This window comes from Haemaphysalis longicornis, unplaced genomic scaffold, assembly GCF_048455015.1.
Source record: "Haemaphysalis longicornis isolate Haplotype H1 unplaced genomic scaffold, Haemaphysalis longicornis Haplotype H1 scaffold_3, whole genome shotgun sequence".
In the NCBI taxonomy this organism is placed as follows: Eukaryota; Metazoa; Arthropoda; class Arachnida; order Ixodida; family Ixodidae; genus Haemaphysalis; species Haemaphysalis longicornis.
The window spans coordinates 180,013,076-180,037,557 of record NW_027526335.1 but is presented as its reverse complement, the minus strand read 5'-3'; the positions used below and the strand labels follow the sequence as shown (position 1 = coordinate 180,037,557).

General features: G+C 50.2%; 1 pseudogene across 1 annotated transcript; it reads left to right on the top strand.

Annotated features, from left to right (window-relative positions):
* The first annotated feature begins 818 nt into the window (after window positions 1–818).
* On the top strand, window positions 819–17,317 carry LOC144175568 (fatty acid hydroxylase domain-containing protein 2-like; annotated as a pseudogene). Its single transcript, XR_013323652.1, has 6 exons — window positions 819–837; window positions 5,701–5,815; window positions 10,585–10,906; window positions 11,234–11,427; window positions 13,368–13,799; window positions 16,333–17,317. The product of XR_013323652.1 is annotated as a fatty acid hydroxylase domain-containing protein 2-like (transcript).
* The last annotated feature ends 7,165 nt before the right edge of the window (window positions 17,318–24,482 follow it).

Below are 24,482 nucleotides of genomic sequence, written 5' to 3'. Positions count from 1 at the left end.
ACTGCACATGCGCCGGCGCCAGTGTGTCTGCCGCGGCTATGACGCAACACAATCCAACACAATCCCCTTTAATCCAATCCAATCCAAGCCAAGCCAAGCCAACTTATTCGAATCCAATCCAATGCCCCTCGCGAGAGAGGGGATCGGAGAGGAGAGGGGGTGAGCGGCAGGGAGCGCAGCTCGCGCGGCGAGGAGAAGGGTGGAGGGGCGGACGACAACAACGCCGACGACGCTGCATGGACAAGGCGAGTGAATGAGATGCAGTCGCATCTAAAATCGAAGACGTTCTGGCTCCGCTTGAAGTGACGTTTTGGGCTGCCCGAGAAAAGCGAATGGCCGGCTCTCGAATGGAGGAAATAAAAGCTTAGGAGAGGCCCTGACGTCACTTCTAGAGCAGCCGGAACCGCCATATTGGTCAGCAGCCCTTTTTTGCTTGTATTTTGCGCGGAAACGCTACCTCCTCCGACGTCGCTCGCTCAACTGTCGTCTGCGGCGTCATTTCCCACGGCCTTCGGCGCCGTTGCTAGGACGCGGTTGACGTCGGCGTACGATGGCCGTGAAAAAATTACGCCACTTCTTCCACACTCCTCCTAATTAACCGGTGGCTAGAGGGGCCTCTCCTGAGTTTTCTTTCCTCCATGCCGCAGGCCATGGAGAAAAGAAAAGCCGGGGCAGCCAGAAGTGGGAAATCGAACGTGACCCGCATGACGCAGTCTGTCACGAGTATCGGCCCGAGTCACCTTTTCTTTGCGAAGTCGCTGTTCTCTTGAGGGAGCCTTAGTTTTCTGCTTCTTGCCCACTTAGAGCGAGCGCGTGCGATGCTGGAGAAGCAGCAAGGTAAGCTTCGCGTGTTGGACCAGCTTTCAATAGTACAATAGAGCTGCGTAGTTCCACGTGGGCTTTACCCCAGCTGTTGCTGGGGGCGAATCAAATCTGCTCATGCCTTTGCAATGACAAGGCTTTCTCTGCGATTCCTCGCGGTAATATAAATCATACGGGAAATTGAAATTCGACATTCATCGGTGGACCTCGTATCTTGTCCCCGACATACTAGCGATCTTTAGGCTCGGGCCTGTAATGTTCGCAGCGCTACAATTCTTGCATGTACGCCGTGGCCTAATGCCCGACTCTTTACCCACCAGTGGCGACATTTCGTCATTGCCGTTTTTTTTTTCGCGCGATTTTGCGACTCGTACAGGCGGTGACGGGTGACAGCAGCTGGTGCGCCGCACTTGACTTGTCTCCATGGCAACGCGGCCAGTGCTGTTCCCTTAAATAGTGCATGAAGGTAGCTACTAAAATTATCATTCTATATCGTCTGTAGCAGGAGTTACAACTGTTTGAAGTTTGGGCCTGGAAGGCAAAAGTGGTTTTTCAAGCTCCCACGTTCCAGGCCGAAACTTCAAACAGTTGTAACTCCTGCTCAGTCATGGGCACGTTACCGAAAAAAAGTAACAGTGTTACAGTTACAGTTACCTAACACAAAAAAAGTAACCCTGTTACAGTTACAGTTGCGAATTTTCCAAAAGTAACTAGTTACAGTTACAGTTACTGTAAAAAAGTAACGTCGTTACTTTTTCGCTACTGTATGAAACTAAGTATTAGATAAGAAGATTTAGCTTATTTAATAGAAACGTACGAATGCATGCGGGCCCAGGCAACGGTTGTACTTGCATTGTGCCGACAGACATGGCTGCCAAGCGTTTACAAAATGGACGAACACGGAGGCCGAACTGCACTTGTTCTGTGTCGAGAGACATGGCTGCCAAACGTTTAATGGACGAACATGGAGGCTGAACTTATACTATACCGTACTTGAGGACAAAACAGACGAAACATTCATTCAATGTCCACTAAATTTATTTTCGCCCACAGTGTCGACGCTTGACCGCCTTGCATAGTGAAGGTGAAGGGGAAAAGGGGGTGGGGGGGGGGGCGTGGATCGGCGGAAGGCTCTTTGGAGGAAAGGGGAAACGGATCTGGGAGTACTTCGGTTGTCGACGTGTTTTTGAAGGATACTAAAAAAAGCGCTACGTTAACATTTTATTTCGTACTTGTTGTCGGAGAGGGAGACCAATTTGAGCTATTGCCGAAGCGACGTTTGTCCGTAAGCACTCGGAGTCGTTCTCCCGCCCTAACTCCCATACCACCCCCCCTCCTCCGGAATGAGACAAGGTTATTTCCAAAGCGAAGGGAAACTGAACTGGACGTTTTAATGTTTTTCATGCGCCTCCTTGTCCTCACAAAGGCGAATTTTGTCGCCTCGACCTGTTCTCACAATCCCAGCCTTCCACAGCAACCACGTCCCCGATCCCAGAGCCCACTTGGATTCTGCACGAAGCTCGCCCTTCGTTAAGCTCGCCCAAGTATTCTTTGCGCCCAACATTCAGAAACAGATGAAGCTACAGTATTCGTTTCTGCTCCAGCTCTGGGAACGAAGTCGCGAGGCTCTCCAAAAATATTTCCTCGTGCAGCGGCAGCGTAGTCAGAAGTCTGCCGGCCAACATGCTGGCTGTTGTGTTGTGGTCATCGTATGTGTGAAGGGGCGTGGAATTTATTACTTCGTCGACCTCGTTCGAGCACTGTTGACAGCTCGACGAAACCTCTAGAACAGGGGCCCCAACCACGTGGTCCCAAAGACGGCCAGGGGTCTCAAAAGAGCACAATGGTAGCAAGCAACTGCGACTTGTGAATCGAACCCTCTACAGCGCGCACGGGGCTGGACGAGCACTGGGACGCCGAGAGACTCCCCACGGCGTTTTATGACCCCACAAACGGGGCTGCACGTCGCTAATGAGAAGGTGACGCATCCGGAATTTTGCAGGCTTCTGCGAAAGTGCAAAGGTTTCAGTGCGTTGTTGCGGTGTTTACGCATGTTTGTTTTCCTGTTCGCGTTTGTGTCAAACACTTCTACTGCGCTCCAGATGGGGCGAAAATGGTGCCACCGCGCGTCGTACTCTGACTTCTAGGGTCAACATGCGTCCACGTGCGTCCACGTGCACCGTTATTTATGACCTGGGTGAGAGCGATATCGCGCTGCTGAGGAAAATACTGCAGCTCACATTGAGGAATTTCGAGCCCTTAGCTGACCGCGTGGGGCGCCAAGCACACGCGCACGCCTAAACATTTCTAGTCCAGCTGTTTTTCACTCATGCGAAGGGAGTGAGCTGGCATGCATGAAGTAGGCGAAGGTGCTGCTCAAGAAAGTCCGAAAAAGTGGAAAGCGCAAACTGTACATCGGCCGTTAACGAGTGTTGCTGTTGGAATTTTTTATAGAAAGGAAGTAACTGTAACGGTATTTCTTGCCACAGTTACTCCATAAAAAGTAACAGTGTTACAGTTACAAGTTCCTCTAACTTAAAAGCAACTAGTTACAATTACAAGTTACTGAAAAAAGTAACTAGTAACCGGTAACGCGTTACTACTAACTAGTTACTGCCCAAGACTGCTCATGCTAAAGGCCAAATAGAACGATAATTTTAGACTTTTTTCTCGCGTTGTGCGTTTTGTCAACAGGAGCAACGCGGCCAATTCCACATACAGCTCCACGTTGCTCCTCCTGTTGACAAAACGCGCAACGAGAAAAAAAGGCTAAAATTATCATTCTATTTGGTATGGAGCAGGAGTTACGCTGTTTGAAGTTTGGGCCTGGAACGTGGGAGCTTGAAAAACCAGTTTTGCCTTCCAGGCCCAAGCTTCACACAGTTGTAACTCCTGCTACAGAAGAATTAGAATGATAATTTTAGTCTTATTGCACTCCTTGATTTGTATTTTAGTCTTATTGCACTCCTTGATTTGTGCAGAGTTCACTGGTACCTTGTTCAGCTGTATTCCTCCAGCACTTTCTTTTACAAAAGCTGTCAGAAAATCAAATATAAAAATCAAAATAAATTTGAATATATTCGTTTTGCATCTACATTTTATATCTACAATCAGAATTAAGAACTAAATATGTCCCCCAATTTTTATCATACCAACTGCAAAAATAAAGTTTTTGATCAGAGACCCATGCGCCCCCTTAAAGGGATACTGATTTGCGCACATCGAAGCTGCTCCTTGTCTGTCTTGTAACAAAATACTGTTGCCTAGATGGGCACCTTCCGTTAATAAGCTGAAGGGCCTGCTGACGCACCGTTTATGCAGTCATTGATCAGAGCACAGCTGAGTTCCCATGTGGTTTTCTCTTCGCCCACCGCAGGAGCGATATTTCTGACGCCTGCGTTGTCATCAAAGACCCTGTCCCCTGCATGTCCACGTGCAGATTCGGCCTCTTTAAACGTGGCACGTGCTCTGCCTGTGCTTCTGAGGCTGCCTTCGAAAGGCCATTGAGGTAGCAGAAGTATTGCTGGGGGAGGCACAGGGTGTTTCAGCGAACACTTTCAACAATTCTTAAAAATAGGCTCTTCGAGAAAAAAAGAAACCCTCTTCAGAAGGAGATTGCTAGCTGTGGCGGACGCCAGATAGTATCAAGGGTGTGCACATTAGTTAGGTGGGTAATTAAACTCTACTAATGAACGTCTTAATTAGCGGAGTTTGGTGGTTGTTGTCAATGGTGATTTTGTAGCCCCAGAGAAGGCGATTTCATATCAGTTTTTAAAACAACGAAAAAGTCGGTGCTTAAAGCCCTGTAGCGTGAGGAAACTTGCCGTTTTTTTCCGCTCAAAAACGAAACTCGGCGCTGAAGGAGCGCTGGAAGTCTTGAGCGAACGCAACGTCGGCTGGTGACGTGTTTCAATGAATGTGGCGGCCAATTCGAAATGTAAGTGCAATTTTCCCTAGCTAGGAAGCCTCAGCAAGCAGCCACAGCCGCGAAAGCCCTCCTCTTCCAGCAAACAAACCTTTCCTTTGTCTGATGCGCTTTCTAACACGCAGAGATTATAAACGAACAGGAAATAAACCTAACGAAAAAAAAGGAACGGATGGTGACGTTTCACATCTTGCACGTCTGGTAGCCGCGTCAGATGTGGTTGAGTCAATAAAAAAAGAAAAGCAAAACTGTCGCCAACGCCCACTAGGACTCCCGAAATGGGCGACCGTGTTGTGGCCAATGGCTAGCCTCTTTCTTGCGCCTACCAACGAAACAAAAGATAACGCTAGCCGTGGTATAAGGTGAGCGTTGATCATTGAAAAAATACAAGAGGCGATGGAGTTGATATCAGCTGATTCCCTAGCGGGGGGAATCACCAGAGCCTTTTTGAATTGGGCGACACAGTCACTGCAACACGTCATCAGCTGATGTTGCGTTTGCACTAGACTTCTGGCACACCATGTGCGCTGCGTTTCGGTTTCATGGGGAAAAAAAAACTTGATTTTTGCGGGCTGCAGGGCTCTACAGAGTGCATTTTTCTTTGCTTTAAAAACTGGTCCGTTATCGTCGTCTCCGTGGCTACAAACTCGCCATTGGCAATAACCGCCAAACTTCGCTAATTAAAAAGTTCATTAGAGAGTTTTAGTTAATTAACTATGTAATTCGCATTTTTCTCATAACTGCTGACGTCCGCCGGACCTGATAGCTTGTTCCTTAAGATAATTCCTATTTTCCTTGAAAAGCCTACCTTCAGGAATTTCTGAAAGTGTTCACTGAAACACCCTGCATAATAACACCTGGGGAAGTGAGTGCTGTACGTGGTAGTGTGTCGAGTGGACGTGGTGGGGTGCAGCGCGATGGTAGATGGTGCTTCTGCTGCTTCCGCCCAGCAGGGGAGCGGCTGGCAGAGGAGCCCCGAGGCCAGCGGCTGCCGTCGCTCAAGAGCTCCGTGTTCATCTTGGGAACAGCGCTCGTGGTACTGCTGGACGGGCGCAACACGCTCACCTGGCAAGTACTTCTCCCTGGCTACTTTAACTGTGGTTGCATCGCGTGAATCGCTGGGGCGGTCACCTGCCTGGTTTTTAACTGGCTCCACCGGTTTTTTAGACGTCGAAACATCTGCCCACATTTGGCAGCATTGCTGCAACGTAACAAATGTACATACGGGCAACACTGCTTGTACATTGTAAGTGTTGCATGAATGTTGCTGAATGCGTAGAAACATCTGCCCACTTTCGGCAACGTTACTGCAACCTAACGAATGGGCATACGAGCTACGTTGTTTGTAAACGTTGCTGAATGTGTAGAAACGTTGGTCACATTCAGCAACATTGTCACCACGTTGCGTAACATTGCCTAACATTACACGACAGTGGCAACAGTGCAGGGACATTGCGGCAACAATTTATGCTACTAGGGAATCTATACGTTTCCTAAAAACTTAAAATTTGATTTTTGAAATTTTAGTAAAGCGTACAAAAACGTGAAAATGCAAATGTTTTTATAGAACATTGTAGAATATATAGAACATTGTAGAATTTTATAGAATATTTTTTGATCAGGACTTTTAGAGTCTCTGCATTCAAGTAAAGGTGGCAGCACAACCTCTGTACATGTGCTTTAACATTTGTCCCAGGAGCACATTCGTGAAAGCTCGCATTTTTCTGGCAAACCTCATTCTGTGGCAAATTTATTTTAATCACTGTGGTTGTTTACCAATGCACCAAAAACTGCGTCTCGGCTATAGGCCTCGAGCGTCCTGATCGCTGCGCCTCCTGCCGCCGCATCTCTGCGGCACTTACGGGAGGAGCACTGCGTGGCTGATAGAGGCTCATGCAGTGTTATGGTTCTCTTTCGCTCCTTTTTGCCTTTCCGTGCACTAAACAACTTGCTACGGTGATGTCTGTAAGCAAATAGTACGTTTAGGACTCTTCAAAAAAAAAACAGCTGCGTTTGGCAGAGTGCACGAATGCCAACAAAAGCTAATAGGGGACGCGGTTCTGCGCGCTTCTAGGCTTTGGGCTTTGGCAACAGATATTACGACTGTCACCTCCGTATACGTCAGGCACAAGCGAATTCTGTTGTCCCCTCGTTTAGACCTGATACTGGCACAGTGAGAGGTTGGTTTCGTTTTGCAGCGCGGACAAAGAATGAAGCTTTGTTTCGTATATATACGTCGTAGAAAAATATGTTTCGGAGATGTGATTATCCAATACCTGACAATACCTTGTGACTCTCATAAAAATGCTAAGTATATTCCACGGCTTTTAAATCGAAATTTTTAGATCTACGAACCGTATGTGTCACTGCCAAAAATAATGCTGGCAACTATGACATAGAGTAGCTGGGCAACATACTTTTGTTGCTTTTGTCTGTATGCGAAATGAAAAACGATATTTAAACACTTGTCCCCAGCTAAAAAAGTTTGAGTCGCAGGCCAATTCCTCTTCCTTTATGTTTTTTTTTAATGCAACGGTCTATTTTGCACGAATGCACCATCTGTTGGGATAGACGATAGGTAGAATCTAGCTTCACGTTGTGGAGGTGGGTAGTTCGATTCTCCCCGGGTGCGACGTTTGGATTTTTTTAAAGCTGACGTTGGCGTATTTAGAAACTAAAATCAAATATTTTGGCAGAACAAACGCCCCTGACTCAGGCAGAATCGTCAAAGCTCCTTCGCTGGGTCTGTTCACTGAACGCTGCCGTTGATTCTGGGCATGGAGGCTCACTTAGCCACACTGAGAGCCACCCAGCAACGGCGGGCGGCCTGTCTTTAAAAATTTCAGAATAATGTTTATAAATACAAATACAATTTAACCTTGTACAAATACTTGTATTAAAATGTTTTCAATACGTAAATAAACGTTTCAGCAGTTACAGTAGCTTCTAGGTTTGCAGGTCACATGACAGGGACACGTAGTGTCAAGTTTCGACACTACGAACCACCACGCTTCCGATTTCAGGAAGTTTGCTGCCAAATTAAAATTATTTCCGCCAATTTGTTTAAAAATTGCTTGTGGTTACCGGGCTATATAAACGCTGGCTTTCTTATGAGCAAGAGAACATATACGCGACAAAAATCGGTTGTCTGTCCCTTTAAATAACTGCCCACTCACGCCTCATAGCAAGGACCAAGGAAAGTTACTTAAACCATGGAAAAATGAATGGTTTGCCAAGTCGAGAAGAAACAGAACAGTCATACGGGAATGAAATACTGAAGAAGTTTGTTGGAACTTAAGCAAGGTAGTACTCGCCAGACCAACTTGATGCGAAATGCACTCATATTTTGCAAGACATAGGGGAAGGGGGGAGAGGAGGGGGACCCTTAACTGTCGTTGTTTACAAGTGCGGAGTGAAATCAAGGAATGAAAGTTTTAGTATTCACACACACAAGCTGTGCGTTCACTTTCCTTTCGTTTTTCGACTTCAACGAACAGCTGACGGCTCGGCGGACGCATTTTTTAAGTATACAGTAAGTTCACAAGCGATAAACGGTGTCGGTGGAAGAGTCTGGTATCTGGTAACGCCCTCTGATTTCAGTTTGTGCTAGATTCTGCAGGCTCCCTGTGTCATATGACGATGTTTCGAAGAAGCTTTTACTCGCAGACGTGGATTACTCTGTAAGGCCATCTCAGCGCTGTTCGCGGAAGATATATGTAGAAGATATGATCGATTGCGGGTGCTGACCTCGTGACAAGACGACCTAGCATTAAATTTTTTGTCGTGTGCTGATTCCAGCATAGAATTTTGTATCATCGGTCGTACTTATTTCGTAGAATGTGCGTGAAATCTTATGCCACATTGGCTTGTCCAGGGTATTCATCAATATCTTAGGTGCGAAGCGTAATTGGCGTCGTCAGGTATGAGTGCTCCGCTAGATTATAGGAGCACGCAAAACCAGTTTACAAGGTAGTGAATAGCTGTAGCATGACAATCTGAAAGAACACTGCTTACGGAGATACGGAGACACTTAGTAAATTTTAGAGCAGTGTAATGGCAATCAGCTCCACGCATACACTGTTTTCACGACGCCGGCCTGTGTCACATGACTGGCACTTATACGGACCGAATGTACCGCACTAAGATCGCGTCAGAAACGTTGCACTCTCATAAATACACCACACTTGCTAACAGAGTGACTGCTCCACATAAACTTATATTTCGAACGCATCAAAACGTAAATCTCGGTCGTGAACGTGTCGCGAAAGCCGCGGTGAGAGTGGTGAGCAGTCCGGAGCCTCCCGCGACAATTTTCGAAACGGGCCGCTTGGGGCATTTCAGTGGCACCCTGTCATGCAGGTTCTGTGGACAATAATAAATGAAAGGAGAAAGTTTAGAAACGAGACTTGTTTATATAACCCGAAACCCAAACCCAAGTCCTTGTTTCGGCCCGATAATTATTTTTACATCTTCCTTTGGCAGTGGGGGCAGCCTCGTGCGTGGTCTGCTCTGCCGTTCGGTAGGCTTAATGGGCAACGTGCCGAGGGTACTTGCCTTCGTGGCGTGTTCGATGGTAGCGTTGGTTACGGTGCGGAGACGGGCTTCTTTGAGCAGTCTCTGTTTGGTACGACGGCTGATGGCTTGGGTCCAGCTTGCGTCGTCACCCGCCTCTTCCGGTTGTCTGGTAGCATTCGCTCTGTCACCAGGATGCGTTGCTTTGTTTGATGCCACGTGCTCCTGGAAGTCCATGTTATTTTCTTCGAGTTGTTCTTCCCGGTCCGGACCCAGAGGGCGACCGTTCGAGGTTGGTGGGCGTTGTGTGTCGGTGGGTTTCATTGTTGTCGGCGGGGACTGGCTGGGGGCTGACGAGGCAGCCATGGCGGCCGGCCGCGCCGAGGCAATGCGTTAGGCTTAGCAGTGTTCCCCCGTGTGACGACTTCGTCGGTATGAATAGTCCATAAAGGGGTCGCACGCTCACTCGACGTACACGTTAAGGTCTTCGAGGTGTCGGGAGTGGGGGCCGCTGCATGTGAGGTTTACTGTGCCGTTGATAGGTTTGTGGGTAGCGCGCCGAGGGGTGTTCCAGGAACGGTAACGGTAACAGCCAGCCACGGTATGGTGGTGCCATCTAGCTTGGCTGACGGTAAACGAGGCGTCCCAGCACATATGATGTCATTGCAGACGTCACGGAAACCCGCGATTTCGTGGGAGAATCAAAATTTTAACTTAAATTGATTAATATGTCAGTGAATAGACCATTGCGTGGTTCCAAACAAGCTCTGTGGCACTATAAAACACGTAATATTTTTAATAAAACAAACTTATATTTTGTCTGCATGGACCCTATAAGGATTAGTAGATGATAATGATCATGTACCACACTAATTATGTTCCAATGTTTTACCAAAACAGCATTGTCGTTTGAGCCCGGATGAATGAATGAATGAATTTATTGTTAACAAGGAAAGGAAAGACGAACAGCAGGCGTAGTTTGCCTCTCCTGAGGGTGGACACCGGAACGCCTGCTGGTGGGAGGGGGCGTGTGGAGAATGGGGAACACAGTTGTACAGGTAAGGGAGGATAGAGAGGAGAGGATACATATATACATAAATACAGGTCTAACAGGACATATATGTGCAATATATACAAGGTAAACGCTAAAACACGAAGGCAAAAAAACAAAAAAGCCCTCCACCCTTCCCCCACCCCCCCACACACAAAAACGGCCACAGTTCAGTTTAGCTGGGGAGAAAGCGGAGAGCCGGGAGGAGTCCTGAGGCGTCCAAGTAGGACCCCAGGGTCTCATGGACTCTGCCCCGCTCTCTGGCACTGCCTAGGGGCCACAGTATCTCTTCGAGCCCGGCAGTGCTGGCACGACGGATCGTCGATGAGCTCCAGGTGGTGTTTTCGCTCGGCCGCCCACACGCACACCACGCGGAGGCGCAGTACAGCCGAGCGTTGCTGTCGTGGCATCCGTGTGGCCCGCACGGGTGGTGGGGCCTCTCCAGCGGCCAACCTCGGGTCAGGGTGCTGAGCCCGTACATGCCGCTGGATCAGCAGGCGGGCGTCATCCGCAGCTGCCTGGCTGCCGTGAGCGAAGGGGGCAGCTCGTGGGCGTCGGCGGCGAGCTTGTCTGCCCTCGTTGCCCTCCAGCCCAATGTGGCCTGGCACCCACTGTAGCCGCATGCGAGCTCCCCGCTGAGCCAGCTGTGCCACCTTGTCCCGCACTGCCCCCACCAGGAGGGAGCGCGGGACGCCCTCCGGGATCCGAAGTAGGGCTACTCGAGAATCGCACAGCAGGGCGCAGCGCTCGGGGGGCGGCTCCAGCTCCAGAAGAAGGTCCTGGCCAAGGCTTACGCCCACCATTTCGGCCGTGGCGGATGATTCGGCGTAGTGCAGCCGGGCCTGCCTGGTGGCCTCCCCCAGCACTGCCGCCGCCGTGGCCGAACCTTTCCGCTGCCGCACGGAGCCATCCGTGTATAACAGGGTGTGGCCCTCCAGGTTGCCCCGGGCCAGCTGCAGCTGCCCGCAGTGCGACGTCCGCCGCTTGCTGCGCAGGCCCGGGATGTCCATGTGAACCTCGGCCTCCAGGGCAGGGGGGGCGGGCGGCTGGAGGGGGGGCCTGCTTCCAGTGCGGGCCACCATCTACTCGTACAGGGCCAACATGATCTCTCCCAAAGGTCAGATTCAGCCTGTTTACTTACACTTCTAGCAGGAACTGAATTTGCCTGGTTACTTGCCAATGAAATAAATGTACCCACTCTACTTGCCTGGTTAGTTGCCAGTGAAATGAATGTGCCCATATTTTCTTTTCCTTTTTCTCCTTTGTCTCTTTTAGAGCGGCTTTGTTGTCCACACAAACTGGTAGAGCCCTCTACCGAAGTAACATTGAAATGCATAATGCGGATCACGGCCGGGCTGGACGAGCGGCGGGCGCGCAGTTTCATACGGCCTGCGCTTCGGGTATAGTTCCCACCTTTCACCGCCGCTAGTTTGTGGCGCTTCGGGCCAACCCTCGCCAGTTGACCCACAGCACGGGCGGGGTAGAGAAGCGGTGCGCGCGGATTTGCCGCTGCCCTAGCCCTGCCGTGGCTACAGGTGATACCTGCCAGTGTTAATTTACATGGGCGTTCTTAAAATAGGTGATTCCTTAGCCCCTTCAGAATTTTCGGTCTAATAGGGTCAAACAGCCTAACATTATCATTCGGAAGCGCCGAATCAAACATTTGAAAGAAACATTTCAACGCGGGGCGCATGACGAAAAATATGCGAGGTCTTCATATCTTATCAGCGACTGTATTATATGAAAATGGTGAGACAGGCAAATAAACACAGCACTTTCCGTGACTGAAATATAATTTCTTATTTTTTATTTTTCCTTTCGGATGATGTCTTGGTTTGCACACGCACAGGGCACGACCAGTGACGCGAATCATTTCCCGTCGAGGGAGATAGGGTTATCGCTTAGCTAAACGTGATTCTGCTATTCACGCTCCGGTCGGGCTGAGCGGCCCGCCCGCAGCGAAGCGCGCTGTCAAAAACACACAGCTGCGCGGCCGGCCAGAGGCGATGTCGACTAACAGAAAGGCGGGTTGGAAGGGCAGAGGGTTGGTTCGAAGCGCCCCCACTGTCAAGAATCTGCTGTATTGGTTCCTTCTTGGGTGCGCAGGCCGTATGAAAGTGCGCGCTCGCCGCTGCTCCAGTCCGGCCGTGTGCGGATCGTGGGCTCCGCGATTTGCTGCCGGCGGCGCGCCGTTGCTCCGGCCGTCCCATTCGGCGCGGAAGCAAGGGGAGCGGTGTAATTTTGCTAACTCCGACACACGCCGCGAGGCGGCGCCGTTAGCCTAAGGTTGAAGCGAGGCTCGTCTGGCCGACACTGCCTGCGCTTGGAGTTGTAAATCAGCCTTCGTTGTCGCGTCTTCGGGATAGAAAACTTGAATATATAGTCTATGTGTTTTGACTCGATCCTACAAGTACAAAGTTGTTTAACGTACGTTGTTTAACACCCACGATTGCCTTTGCACGCCGCTTTAGTGGTCGTTTGCTTGAAAGGCGAATGCCGAGAAGGGTTCTGTCATCTCGGGCAGAGTGAATGCCAGCGTGCTGATTTCTTTTTTCGCTGTTACATCATTATCGCGCGATATCGCTGCGCGAAAGTATGCTTTTTTGCCTTTTAAGTTGTTCGAACGCTCTGGGTATCCGTTGTGGGTGTGTGTGTGTGTGTGTGTGTGTGTGTGTGTGTGTGTGTGTGTGTGTGTGTGTGTGTGTGTGCGTGTGTGTGTGTGTGTGTGTGTGTGTGTGTGTGTGTGTGTGTGTGTGTGTGCGACGGCGCGCCGCCGGCATCAAATCGCGGAGGCCACGTGTGGATGGCTCATGAGTAACAGTGTACATTTCGTTAATTATATTTGCGAGTGAATGCCAGTCGGAGCGCGGTTATTTAGTGTCTTAGGTGCCATTGTACTTTTTGGAGGCCTCCTTCTATCGTCGGTGAGGCTGGTAGATGTAAAAATTGGGCTTTCGCGCACCCTCTGGTGCTGTGAGCAAGGCTGCATGGGTCCCGGGCGGTGCCCCAAGTAAAATTGTAGTAATGCAGCTGAACGACGGTGGTGGGTGGGCGCAGGCACCTGCAGCGATTCTGGGGCGCCTCGGGGGACTTCGGGCAGAGCCGGTGGGAGGCGGTGGATGCCCTGTTTGGCGGGGATGCCTACTGCCGGTGGGTGTGGGGCACCTTCGGTCTGACCTTTGCCCTGTACTGGCTGGTGGGCGGCGTGTACACGGCCGTGGACCTGACGGGGCGGCCGGCCTTCCTACTGCGCTACAAGATGCAGCCGGGGGCCCCTTACCCGGTGTCGGGCGCCCAGGTGTGGCGCGTGGTGCGCCAGGTGCTGTTCAACCAGCTGGTCGTTGATCTGCCCTTCGCCCTGGCCACCCACGCGCTGCTCGAGTGGCGCGGCTACGACCGCAGCCCCCTCCTACCCTCCTTCCCCTGGATGCTCTTCGAGCTGGCCGTCTGCGTGCTCATCGAGGAGGCCGCCTTGTACTACGGCCACCGGTGGGTGTATGCGGGTGCTGCCAGGGCTGTCGCTAAGCTCGGGGGTCAGAAAGGCCAATCACAGTATTGCGTGTAAAGTTTTTTATTGTTTTTTTTTTTAAACGCAAAACCGGGATTTGTGTTTTGCTCATGCACTGCTAGATCTTGTGTACAGCACTGCACTGCTGTACACATACACTGTACATGCCCTGTACATGCACTGCTAGATCTTGTGTACAGCTGCCCAAACTATCTTCGTGCTGCCTACAAACCTCATTTTCATATTTTTAGTTTTTTTTCGCTTATTTTTAGATCTGAACTACGAATTTTTGTACTCCCAATAAATATGATGAGGAAAATCGGCCCTACAAAAGTATTTTTTACCTAAAATAAACAGGAAAAATTGACCACAGCACTGAATTAGTGGTGGCTTTCAGCCACCTCCCAAATGAAATTTCTTGGCTGTTCGTGGCATCACAAGGATTCAGAGAGAGGGAGAGAGAATGCATTTAATGGTCAAAGCGAGGTTAGCCGAGCCATATCGCTTAGCATGCTACGCCATATGAAGGAACAAAAACATGAGGGTCTGTGAACTGAAATAAATAAATAAATAAATAAATAAATAAATAAATAAATAAATAAATAAATAATGAAACAACCAGGTGATGCACACGAGTGTTCAAGCGCATTTACACTTGTTCCAAGCCAGTACTACGCAAGAACACCAACAGAGCTTTGGTAGCCCGTACGGCCTGGCGTGGGTCCGACCAAGGGCCCAAAACTGACCTTAGTTCAAGGCCTGCGTGGTGCGGTATTCACAAAGATGTTAGGAGAGTCTGCCTTGGCACTGTGAAGTTTGGATAGGTACAGATGACATGTTTGATGTCTTCTGTTACATGGCGTGTTGGACAGAGTGGTGAAGATTCTTGCTGAATTTTGCAGAGGAAATGCCGTGTGTACGCCACGTTTAGACGGAGACGGTGCAATACCGCTTCCTCAGGCTTACTGCGCCCAGGAGGCATCTTGAAGCTGCATTTAGGGTCAATGATATGCAGATGCGTGTACTGACGTTTCTTGTCGGTCCAAATGCACCGCTGCGTTCTCCAGGCAATAGAATGTGCGAGGGTTGCCGCATCCTTTCTTGTAAAAGGAACGGGCAGCGGTGGAACAGAGAGGCTGCGGGCCGATGAGGCTGCAGTATCAGCTGTAACATTTCCGGCGACTCCACAGTGAGTAGGAAGCCATTGCAGTTCGACGCTGTGCCGCTGTAGTGTTGCTTGGAGGTGCAGATGATGTATCTCCCATGTCATCTGATCTTTCGGTAGTGATCCTAAGCACACTAGAGCGGACCGGGAATCAGTGAAAAAAGCCCATTTATTGGGTGGCTGCTTTAGATGTAATGAAAAGCAGCACGCAGCCCAGTGAGCTCGGTATCCATCGTTGACGTCTTGTGTCTAAGTGGGACGCAAATGGTGGTTCGCGACGAGGGAATACAAATCCCAATCACCTAAGAGGTACCTGTCGCTGATCCATCCATGTACACATGCGTATAGGGTCTATATATATATATATATATAGTAAGTAATAATGAACTCCAAGGCAAAAAATTTCAAAGCTGGGGCCGGCAAGTGTGCTTTTCGCTTGAAGCCAGGAACAGTGGTTGTGATTTTCATGCGAGAGAACATCCACGGTTGGCGAAGAAAAGCGGCTGGGGCCTGTAAATGTGAAGGTAGGACCTCCTGCGCCCTGGACACGTAGACGGCTGCTAGTGGATGCCCACGCTGTGTAGTTACTATGCGCAGTTGCGTTCGACATAGCTGCAGTGCCTGCAGAGTAGGAAACGGAATACGTCTACTTTCTGTCATGGTTCTCACAGTGGATGTGGTCCTCAGAACCCCAAGACAGATTCGTAGTATTTTGGCCTGTAGGCTTTCTAGCCCTCTACAGTTCCCTTTGGAGAGTGGGGTCAGTGCTGGGAGGCTGTAGCGGGGGAGGCCTTCACAGAGAGTGTCATATAGCCTTAAAAGAGAGCTGACACTGCATCCACCAGCGCTGGTGGAGAGCATACCAATAATTTGCGCAAATGACAGCTTCTCTTTTAAGCTGCGAACGTGTGGCGTCCATGTCAGATGACGGTCAAAGGTGACACCAAGGAATTTGTGGTGATCGACATATGGTATTGGTATGCCAGCGCCCATTAAACGGTACTTGGATACATCCCGCTTAGTGAAAGCCATTGCGGCGCACTTGGCTGGTGATATCTCACGGCCGCGTATCGCGAGAAACTTCGCAACCGAGTTAATAGCGCGCTGTAGTCTCGCTCGAATCACACACCGGTTGTGGCCTGAGAATCAGATGCATATATTGTCTGCGTACATTGAGATTTTCACCGATTGCGGCAGACATCTCTCAAGACCGACCAATGAGAGGTTAAAAAGAGTTGGGCTCAGGACGCCGGCCTGCGGGAGACCGCGGGTAACATTGTGATGTGTCACCATCTGATACGCGCATGTAGATGCTTCTGCCGGAGAGGTAATCAGGGGGCACCTTGCAGGCTGCTGCACCACCCGCGGCTGTACCGGCACGTGCACAAGCGGCACCACGAGTGGACGGCGCCCATTGCCATTGCGGCAGTGTACTGCCACCCGGCGGAGCACGTGCTGTGCAACCTGATGCCCCCGATGCTGGGTGTGCTGCTGCTGGGCTCGCACCCGGCCACCGCCTGGCTCTGGTTCAGTGTGTTGCTGCTGTTCTCGCTCAACGCCCACTCGGGCTTCCACCTGCCCTTCTTCCCTCGCCCGAGTTTCACGACTACCACCACCTGCACTTCAACCAGAACTTTGGCGCGCTCGGCGTGCTCGACCGGCTGCACGGCACCGACCGGAAGTTCCGCCAGACGGACGCCTACCGCCGACACCTGCTCCTGCTCAGCCTGGCGCCCCTCATCGGCCCGTCCAGCGGCAAGCAGTAGGCGCCCTCGAGCCACACTCAGTGAATAAAGCCACCTTTGTGGGACTCTTCTCACCCCAAGTATGTGCAGTCACAAAAGATGCCCACGCGTGGCACCGTGAAAATGGGCTTTCCCCTGTTATGGGTAGAGAGGGCACGCAGGGAAACATGCACATTGCGGGCCATTATTGAGAAGCAGTCGACCGGTCAAGCCTCAATGTAATGAAGCTCTCGGTGTAACCAAGTTCATAATCTTGGCCCCCTATTGAGAACCGTGTGCTGTCCTTTAGAATTAACCAAGTCATTTCTTACAGCACCTTCACGTGTTACGGAAGGAGGTTGGTAGAAATACAGTGCAAGAAACTTGGACGAAGGAGCAGGAAAAGCACGAGTTTGTCAAACAGTGTGTGCCCAACTGGGCCAAGTCCAGCTTGAGCACGCAAGGAGGAGCAAGGCATTCAGGGCCAGAGCTCGTTGCAGGTGTGGGCTTGACAGCTTTAACGCTAGATGGTGCTTATGTGGGGAAGGGGGATGCAACATGCTCCCACCATACGCATGTCTACCGCCGACAACCTGTGTCAGCATGAACCGCACGCAGAAAGAACCTTTTGGCCATTTAACACCATCTGCGCACACCGATCATGCGCTGGTGTTGCAGAACCTTAGCACGTTTTGTTTGAGGCAGTGCTAGTGCCGTGGTGTGTCCCAAAACTTGAGCGTAAGCGCCGTATTCTCATAGCGACACGAGCTGATGCGCTGCTTCTGACACGGGCAAGGCTTCTGTGCGAGGGGTCCAAGCTCTTCCCTGGACATGGGAGACCTGCTCGTTACGATGGCTGCAGGCACGTGGGGTTTTTGCTCTGGTTGGGCGCCTCGTAATGCTGCTGCTGCTGCTTTGCTCAGTCGTTGTATCTTGCGAGCAAACCAGACCAAGGACCAACGCTGTCTGTTGGCGTCATGGGAGACCTGCTCGTTACGATGGCTGCAGGCACGTGGGGTTTTTGCTCTGGTTGGGCGCCTCGTAATCCTGCTGCTGCTGCTTTGCTCAGTCGTTGTATCTTGCGAGCAAGCCAGACCAAAGACCAACGCTGTCTGTTGGCGTCATCGGGCATGTTCACCGTAGGCTCCAGTCACGTCATCGTCCTGTTGACATCTGGGCGCTCGTGTCTGGCTCGACGGGCTAATGTCCAGCATTGCCGCTTTGTGGCCGAGGAGCCTCCGTTGACGTTCATCTCGCTTCTCCACTCACCGGGCATTCTGCAGCAGGTCCCGATGGCCGGTGTGCGATGGGTACCGGGGCATTTCTGGGTGCCGTGGCTCGGAATCTGGAAGCAACGACCAGCGGTTCTGGTGTCAGTGTACAGGCACACAGAGATTTTATGGCCAACATTCACTAAATCGATCGTCCAGTCGGACTGGCTTTCCCTTCTTTCATCCCCACCTGCAAGAAAATTGAAGGAGGGATGAACAATTGGTCCTCGATGCTAACATTTCGGTTTTCTGTACATAATGCCAGTCCTTGCGAAGCGGTTTTCAAATGCTTTTATCTCTTTTGTTTCCAGCAGTGCTTCCTCCATCATGCCGATTCGCCAAGGTGAAGCGGACGACAACCTAATTGTGCACCCAGCCTCCGGAAATATTCCAGTCCATTAGTCGTGTACCGATTGTCCTGTACTGAAGGTGATGTTGGGCAACTCTCAATATATCGTGTTACGGTGGTGCTCGGACTAAACATTTGTAACTTTTTTTAAGGGGTGATGTGCAGGATTGCGCAGAGTGTCATGAGTCACACTACTGCTTTTCGACGAATATGCACATTAGAGAATCCAAACGGCCAGGAACCGGTTAGAAAAAAGGCCATTTGCATACAGCAAGCAGGACTGAAAAGAAGCGGGTACAACTTCAGTCCACTGTGGCTGGCATGGTGGGAAACAGTCAAGCAGAGGGACTGGTGCTTGCTTCGGCAAGCCTGTGGGCAGTGGCAGTCTGTCCGCTAGCTGATGAGCTCTGTAGGCAGAGCGCTCCACATTGGGTGAGGTGAGCGATGGCCAGCAGCGGGAGCAGAGCGTGGACCTACGCCGCTTTGGGGTCTCGCTGCTCGCGCTCTGTGCCACCGGCACACCGGTCCCTCGGCGGGCGGACACCAGGATTGCCCAGCAACGTCGGGGACGGTCGTCGGACCTACGCCACGAGGGGTACTGTCTTGCTATTGCTTTGTCTGAACTGCATCCTATGTAGTACCAGCTTTTCTTCGGAGCGGCTTCCTCGTGCGCAGGCGTTGCGCCAGCCTTTCACGGGATTGCCCACCACACTGCACTGCACTGCACCAACCCTCTCTCGCCTTTAATACCTGAACCCAAAACAGACACATAAAACATGGTTGGTAGTTGCGTTGGAACGTATTAAGGAGGCAGACAACATAAGAAATTTACAGTTAGTGGTGATTACGGCGCTCTTTATTCTAAATGAGGGGAAACATATTAGTGGATGAACGAAAACAACTAAAAAAAGCTAATGCAAAAAGTGGGAGAGGAAGACATGCAAGTTTATTTAGAGAAATGCCAGCAAAAGTCTAGGCAGTGGCTTGTGCTGCAACGTTACAAAGATTCCTCCAAAAACAGCACCTCACGCATAGCGAGAGCAATAAAGCATCCATGAGCTCTTCTCGCTATGAGTCATAGCAAACACTCCGAAAATCTCCTGTGAAATTTTGCCTCACGAGTGAAACAAAATTGTCTTATCAAAGGCGGGTTAGCATCTACACCTTGCTTGGTAAGAAAACCATTGGTGATATGGCACCACCTCCGTAATCTCTTGCCGAAGCATTTTTAGACTGACCAGGAGCTGCTCAGAGCAGCCCAGGAATGGCAAAGAGAGACCAGGAGTTTACAAACTGGCTGGAGAACAACTGGTGGCACGCATCTTTATGGGCTTGAAGCCATAGAACTTCATATTAATACAGTCGAACCTCGATGTAACGAAGTCGGTAAAACTCGAAATTTACTTCGCTACATTAAAATACGCGGTTAAAATGAAGTGTTAACGTCGTGAAGCGGTTCCTGCAAACGAAAACGTGGCGGCCATACACGGCTGGCACACTGTCTCAGTCTACGCGGGCATCAGTGTAAGCTGCATGGGGCGTTTTCTGCACGCAAAAACTCCCCTCGCGAGCCAGGGGCGCGCTGGCGCAGCCGCGGAGACCACCCGCGAGATGCGGATAGATCCAGCGAGTGTTTCTAACGAGCGGCAAACGAACTTGTTCATGCGGGGAAAAAAAGGCTTATAATGTGGGCGAAAAGTGCACTGTAAAATGTCATACGCGCCACTTATGAAAGCGCCCATCACAAAAAAGCCCGCCTGCGGGAGCTACAAAATGTGCGCTTGGGAAGAAGCACGGCGAAGTTTGTGTGTATACACTTCGTAACTTGCTATAGTATGTTACGAAGTGTAGCGATCCTTTTTCACACGGAACGAAAATCTATCCCATTCAATAATGAACATCCTATACATGACCTTATAATCGCTTAGTTTTGCACAGGTAAGGAGAAAAGCACCAACCCGTATCACCGCGATAAGGACAGTGAGGTAACAATGAGCGAGTGAATGCTTTGTTGAAAGATAAAGTGAAAAAGAATTGGACTGGTGATATTTTAAACTCATTTGGAAGTCCACCAGCATACAACCCATTCCGAGGGAAGCTGAAATAACATGCTTTACGAAAGTCACGTGATGCATAAGGTGTTTATTTTAAAGCAAAACAATAATATATACCAAGAAAACTTATACAGCATCAAAGTTACAAAATTACATTTAAATTGCCAGATTGTGAAACACCTAGCTCAAGCTTATTTCGCAAACAAGCAAAAGCGAGATATCACGTGACTGTGGTGATCATCCATTGCCCGCCGCGATGTCGTCTGCTCAACTCGGCTTCCAGGGGTACACACCTCGCTCGTGAACAACGCTAATCAATGCACGTCAGTTGCGTTATTCATGGATGTACTGACATAATTCCACGTGGTGAGTGGTAAGTATGAGTCATCACATTACCCTTTTTTTTTCATTTCTACTCTGGCCAGAAGATAAAATTTCTGAGTGCACAGCAGAAAAATGTACCGCCTTTTACCTGCACAAAGATGCGCAATCGGCGAATTGCTGACCCAATTGGATTGTGTGACTTATGACAATCGGTACCTTTCCAATTCCTTTTCAACGTCGCTATAATCGGGCTTGTACATGCTTTACTGAAGACTGTATGTGTATCCATTTACGCCGATGTCATCTGTCTGTGGGCTTCGGGTGTCAATCGACCTCAGCTGCGAGCACGACTTCAAATAGCGGCCAATGTCACGAGAGCATACCTCCGAAAGCAAGGACTGAGCATTTCTAGTGATAAGTGCGCAGTGGTTGCATTTACCCGCAAACACATGTCCCTATTTCCTATCACCATCAATGGAAAGTCGATACCTTACTCCAGAAATCACAAATTTCTTGGCGTGGTCATCGACAGGGACATGTCATGGAGCGCACATGTGTCTTTCTTAAAGAAGAAGCTCACCGCCATCGCCCACATTTTCAGATTTCTCGCTGGAAATACGTAGGGCACATCGGTCAGAAGAATGCTGCAGCTCTACCAGGCGCTTTTCCTGGGAGTCTTGCGTTACAGCTTGCCAGCGATGTCCAGTACATGCTCCACTAACCTTCGGGCGATCTAGGGAATCCAAGCGCAGGCTCTCCGCACCTGTCTTGGTTTGCCGCGATGTGCGTCAACAGTGGGAACAATATAAATTGCCCAAGACCATCCTATGGCAACTTATTTGACCACTGAGACGCTACGCCTACACATCAGGCTCCTCACGAGGCTACCATGTAACCAACTTGCGCAGCTTTCTCGAAGTCGTCCACGCTCTTCATTTGCAGCCATTGTCGCAGCGCACAAGGCCGAAGTACCGTCAAGTTACACGCCTGCGGTCACACCGTCCTCCCAGTTGTGGTGCCTGGCAACCCCCGAGATTCGTCTGCATGTTCCGGGCATTGGAAAGAAGGCCGACTTACCACCACTGACTCTCAGACAGTTTTCCATGAGGTTACTGCACGAACAACACAATGCCCGGAAGCATGTATACACAGATGGTTCTGGGAAGTCCTCGAGTTCGCAGGTGCGGTGGTTATACCATCAGAATCAACCGAAATTCGATTCCGTGTCGCCCATGTGACGAGCTCGACGGCTACTGAACTTGCCGCCATCCGTGAAGCTCTTCAGTACATCATGGAAGCTTCTCCCCAAAAATGGTCTATTTTTACGGACTCCAAATGCTCCCTGCAAAGCTTCCGAGCAGCCCTGCGCTACGGTCCTTTGCACCAACTGGTGACAGAAATTCAAGAATTATTTCACCAGGCTGTCATAAAGGGCCATAATATTGAATTTCAGTGGCTGCCAAGTCACTGTGGAATCACTGGCAATGTTGCGGCTGATGCAGCTGTCCGGACAGGCCATGACAGTGAAACGACAATCTTGCTTCCACTTGCAAGGACTGATGCCTCTAGGCTGCTTCGACAGTTCGCGCGGAGGACCTCCATTACTCAATGGAATACACCAGACTGCGCGCCTCCATAACCAGGACCCTCTACTCCAACGCCGTCTTCCGTGTGGGCTGTCTTGGTCATAGTCTACTTTACTTTGTAGACTGTGGTTGGGAGTGGCTTTCACAAAAGCCTACTCCTTCCTCATTGGCATGGCCAGTAGTGCCCCTGCGAGGTTGAAGAGACAATCGAACATGTGCTTTGTCGTTGCCCGCAGTATTCATCAGAAAGACGTGTTTTGGCCGCCGAGCTCAACCGATTGGACAATCAACCATTCACACTAGAGACTATTCTAGGACACCGACCCCTAGAATCGACTTCGCAGGAGGCAACAAAAGCCCTTTTGCGTTTTATAAAGGAAACAGGCTTAGCCGAAAGACTATATAGTGCCCGCAAAGGGACTAAAGTGTGTGCGCGGCCCTTCTCCTTTCCCCTCTTTTTTGCCTGCTTTCTCTTTCATCCCCTGCACACCCCTTCCCCAGTGTCGAGTAGCAATCCGGGCTCTAAGCCTGGATAACCTCTCGGCCTTTCCGTTTGCTTTTCTCTCTCTCTTTCTCTCTCAAATTCGGAAGGAATAACTGAAACGAAAAACGAAATCCTCGAGGCACTTGATCATGTTTACATCGTTAGATGAAGGGGGAATTCCTGGCGTTACTTATAAGCAACTCCTTTACTGCTTCGCATTCGTTTCCTTGTCTTGTGAAGCGAATTACTTCGAGCGGCTTCTTCTCTACTACCCACGCGTGTTTGCGTCTATTTCTTCCCTCCGCCGGGCCCAAGGACGTGGGATTGATGCCGGTCGCGGCGGCTGCTTCTCTGATAAAGGCGAAAAACGAAACGCCCTTGTGTCAAGATTTCAGCGCACGCCCAAGATCCCCCCGGGTCTTTGTTTCTCCTCCTAACGGTGCGAAGTACGTCTTCACGCATCCAATTTTACGTTTGCAGTTCACCTTTTGGTACATTTTGGGAAGCGGGCGCATCGGTGCCTCGAAGCTCCCGATTCCTGGCCAAGCCCTATCGAAATGGGCCACAGGAACCACACCAACAACTTTTGTTCTACCGATCCGTTCTCTAGCGGAGCGACAGAGAGAGAGGATGAACGTCTTTGTGACCAATAAATTAGCAGATCGAATGGAGTCCTCATTTCAGGACACCGTTGAACCAGAGAAGTGAACTAGAGAATTGTAGGTCGTTTGGCCTTATAGGGGCACATGGTTAAGCAACTGACGAAGCAGTTCCGGGAGATACGGGCTGGGCGTCGTTTGAAGTTCGAGAAGCTCAGATATGTTATGAGGGGAGGTCGAGAGCAATATCTCCGCACATCGCCGGTCCTTCTGCTGAGCAGCCGCCACCATTTTACGCGTATGTTATAAAAAAATTGCGAAATCTCCAAGTCTTCCTTGCCAAGCCTAAGTTTTAGAGAAAGTACGGCAAGTGAAGTGTGCGAAAAATTGGCAATAACCCAATTAGACAACCAACAGATAGGAAGGTCACGCGGTGTCCGGTGGCATCAGCTGACTTCGGCGGCACTTCCGGCTGATGTTCGGGATTTCGGGTGGTTACGTGGCTGGGAAGTTCTCCCGACGTGTGACCGTCTGGCGAGATTCGGCGTTGTGCGTTCCGCATGGTGTCCACACTGCGGCCACACTGAAACGTTATAACATGCCTTGTTTCACTGTCGTGTAGCGGCAACGTTTTGGACTGTATTAAGCAGGATGTTCGGACTCGCACTTCGAATGAACACTCGTTCAAATGATGTGCTGGTGAATTTTCTGATGTGCGCTGGTGCTTTCGTTTTGTGGAGAAATCGTGGTGCTGCATGTCTTCGAGCCCGGCCGCAACGGGCAATGTACCCTTTGCTGTGGCGTGTCCGGTGGATTCTCATGAGTCATTTGGAGCACGAGTTGGCAGCTCTAGGGGAAGAAGCCTTCATTTTTCGTTGGTCTACGCGATTTATAGCGGTCAGGAGCAACATCCTGAGCGTTTCCCTAGTGCCGTACTGAGTTCAGTACAGTTTATGAACTCTTTCTTTGAACGCTGGTGGACTTTGTGTGCAGTAGCTTGTCGCCCACGCCAAACAGTTTTGCGCAGTGTGTAGAATGGCCACGTTACATGAAAAATGATTGGATAATTTTCTGTACTTAGGGCAGCACTGCTATCACCAGTCGCTGC